Source organism: Hypomesus nipponensis, chromosome 22 (genome assembly GCF_054491055.1).
Source record: "Hypomesus nipponensis isolate SF chromosome 22, ASM5449105v1, whole genome shotgun sequence".
Taxonomy (NCBI): domain Eukaryota; kingdom Metazoa; phylum Chordata; class Actinopteri; order Osmeriformes; family Osmeridae; genus Hypomesus; species Hypomesus nipponensis.
Window position 1 is genome coordinate 19093553 of NC_140382.1, and position 3948 is coordinate 19097500.

Consider the following 3948-nt stretch of genomic DNA (forward strand, 5'->3'; position numbering starts at 1 on the left):
CAAATGGCCACACAGACCCTAAACCCGATGCTAAATCTTAAAATGTAGCCTACTTTAATGTGATGCTTTCTTTTGCCGTTTTCTTTCCGCTGTAGGTTGGAGGTGTGTCCGGGGTGGCACTGGGCACCCACCTCTTATATTGGATTGGCCACTTTATTTCACTATCCCTGGCAGTTTGACACTGATTGACATTTATTGTATCTTGAAGAAGCTTTTATTAAGACCTCCGTTTGCCCGTTTGTTTATTCGAGGACAAGGAGAGGATATTTCAGCTGAGTCACGACAACAAGAAAGCAAAGAATGAACTTTGACCCATTTACAGAGTTATTTTATCCATTAATCATCAATTATTATGATATATCATAGGTCACATTGGTAAATAATTCCTCTTATTACCACATTACCAGTCTTTCTATAAAGGTGTATTGTAACCATACACCTAACATGACATTATAAATGGTTTCACATGATTTTTGGGGGGATCTGGATAAACTTCTAATCTGTATTTTAAAAGGTAATTACCGAAAGTTAATATTCCATAAAAACATTGTTACCCTTAGTTTTTTTTATATTTTTGTACATATTTTTGTACATATTCAACATTAAATTTCAGTTTATGATATTTCATAAAAGTAAATTTCACAACATTTTAACAATTTCAAAACTGCAGTAGTTGAACAGCAAAACTGTGTTGTTTTGTCAAATGTAGCCTATGTTATCCCAAACGAATTTTTCACATGTAAAACTAAAATTATTAAATCATTGAAAGAACCACTTGTACAGATCATTAACAACATTGTAGTGTTTGTCTCTTAGCATGTAATCACAGGCTAAACAAATGGGTTGGATGAACTCATCATGGGGAGTTAAGAGGTGAGATTTTGCACTGAGGTACCTCCTCCATTGGAAGTAACGCATGTACATCTCATCATTCTTATCTAACTGGATAAGGAAGTCAGCAAGACCCTTCACATCAGGAAAGTCATTAACGTGTATGAATGAATCAGCAGGAATAAACTCCTCATAGTTTTGTCTGGGTGGGCCTAGTACTACTGGTACAGTGCCTACTACCAGAGGTCCATTCACCTTCTCTGTGATGTAGTCTTTGTGAAGTGAGTTCTCAAATGCCAGATAAAACTTACAGCTAGCAATGGTCGAGTAATAGTCTTCATATCCTAAAAGAACCCCTGTGAAAGCAGCTCCATAAACATTTACCTTTATATGTTTAACAAGCTCATGGTAAAAGCTTGCTCTTGAACCTGTTCCGGTTCTTGGATCATTGTTAGTCACGATCCAGCAAACCAGTTTTTTTTCCCAGGCAGCTTAAAATCATCTTGTGACTTTGATTTTGTGATCAGCAACTCATTTCGCACTGTGATGTCAGCATCTCGTCTGTAGCTTAATGTTAGATTGAAGAGGTTTTTCAAGCCTGGAATTCTATATGTATTTGTTGGTGATTCAACGTGAAACCAGATCCATTTCTGAAAGGGGGGACGTGGAGAAGGGGGAAGGTTTTTCAAGTCCCTACTGATATCTCTGTGAAACACAATAACCGCATCTGCTCTGCTGTACAGGGATCTGTTGGCCGTCAACTCACAACTATCAATGTTAAAGTATGTCTTACATTTCTTAAAGTCAAACGTTCGTCCAAGGGGCCAGAACCACAGAAGCACGAGAGGTTTGACTTTCTCTTCAGGGTGCCAAACACCATCGTCCTGTTGCAAGTCAAGCTGTCTAGATGCACATTCAGAATGTCCTGGCTCAAAGTAAAGGAAAAATGCTACTATTGAGCACACAAGACCGAAAACAGCTAGTCTCATTGCAAAAAAGGTTATTTTTGGTAGTGTGTGTGACATTGTTGTGTAGTCAAAGTGTTGTCCAAAAGCTTACGTCCATATCTTTGTCATAACACTAGAAATTGTCCTGGATGCAGAATAAAAATACATAAATGGGAATAAATCAGTTACATGGAAACATGAAACAAATTAAATTCAATCCACAGTCAGATATAGACTGGGATTTTGTGTCAAATAGGCCAGCCGAATGGTGAAATATTTATTTAATGAGATCTATATAGTAATAGGTTAATTTAAGTTAATGTTTGTAAAAAAAATTGCCAAGACTGTAGTCTTTGGCAAGGGACCATGGTATAAGCGGGATGATGCCCGAGGTGTACAATATCATAAAGGCCTCTGTGCCTCCCCAGTGTCCATTATTTTATGATACTGTACACCTCGTTGGGCATTATCCATTACATATTTTAGGGATATAAGATAGCTACCAGACATTTTGACTTGGACAGTAATTTCTCTTATTTCTGTTAATTAGTCATAATGGTGTTGCAGTCATAATATAATCCCATTTAACCCCTCTCCCACAATACAGATCAAATGGATAAAAACTACTAAATGGATAACACTACTTACGGGTGTTCTGCGCTTTAGTAGCCTGTTCTTTGCAGTTGGAAGCAGACAATGAACAATGATAGAGATAAGGTGCAGCTCTTAGTGTGTCACAGTCTCCTCCTCCTCCTACCGTTTCCTTTTGAAACACGGTTGTTTCTTTAATTGTAGCTCCACCCTCTGTCCTCCCCTCAACAGGCCACCATACTTTGACAGGTTATTACGTAAGAGTGGATCACTTGATGCTTTTCATGACATGCAGCTCATGCTGAACGAAAGGAAGGGGTCTAAGTGGCACAAATGTCATACCCTGCTGTTTACAATTCAAGCCCCCAGCTCCAGTCAGTCATCTACTTGTTCAGGCTGATCAACTGTTTGCGATTCTAAAATTAATTTTTCTATCTGTACACTTTTCATACTGTAGGATGATAAGTCAATAGAAGATACAATTTTCATCACATTATTCGTATATTTTTTCAACCGAGAAGGCTAGACACACAGTTAAAACTTTATTTCATAGAAGCTCAAAGTTCTCAGAAAATGACTGGATCTCAATAGGACATGTTTACCTCCCTGCTGCACAACTGACTCAAGTCACTTTCAGATTTAAAAGTGTTCAAACTGACGAGATGTTTACAAGTATAAATCCTCTTTTTTTGATACTGTTCAAGCTATAAAATCAGAGGAAGTCAATGGTACATACGATACAATGCCAGTCAAGGACAGATGTACTTCCCTACTCTGTGCTCAGTGTGACTAAAGATACATTTTTAACTTCTTAAACCCCTCATTCCTATTTAGGCTTTCAGAAAACACACATTTTCTCCAGAAAATGTACCTCATCTAGTTAATTCTGTGTCTCATCGAGTTTTGGATCTAGACTTTTGGTTTTAATCTGTAGATTTTACGTTAATCGGTACTGAATATTTTACATTTAAGATTTTTTACTGCTTTAGCAAATACCTAATTATGCATTAAAGTGTATTAGTGTAACCATCCTTGAAATTAAAGAATCAAGTGCATTTCAAGTTTAGTTACTGTAACCGTGGTTTGAATTACGGGGGGGATTGGGGGGGTTTGACCCCCCTAATTAAGACTTGGACACCCTCAAAAGAGGTAAAACAACAGGTCGGGGGGTCGATACATTTATATATCGTTCTTACCTGTAATTCTAAATATTACTTTATGCCTAAAGAAGAATTTGACCCCCCAATTGTAATCCGCACTCTGAAGGTATCAGAATCCATTCGTCCCCCCCACCCCCAAACTGTTGTCCTGAGTGACAGGAGGGACAGCATTGTGTGACGTCCTGTGGAGAGGAGTGTGTCTGTGTGACGTCATGTGGAGAGGAGTGTGTCTGTGTGACGTCCTGTGGAGAGGAGTGTGTCTGTGTGACGTCCTGTGGAGAGGAGTGTGTCTGTGTGACGTCCTGTGGAGAGGAGTGTGTCTGTGTGACGTAATGTGGAGAGGAGTGTGTCTGTGTGACGTCCTGTGGAGAGGAGTGTGTCTGTGTGACGTCATGTGGAGAGGAGTGTGTCTGTGTGAC

General features: G+C 38.9%; 1 pseudogene; it reads right to left on the reverse strand.

Annotated features, from left to right (window-relative positions):
- Positions 1-759: 759 nt before the first annotated feature.
- Positions 760-1856, reverse strand: LOC146237067 (4-galactosyl-N-acetylglucosaminide 3-alpha-L-fucosyltransferase 9-like; annotated as a pseudogene).
- Between the last annotated feature and the right edge of the window lie 2092 nt (positions 1857-3948).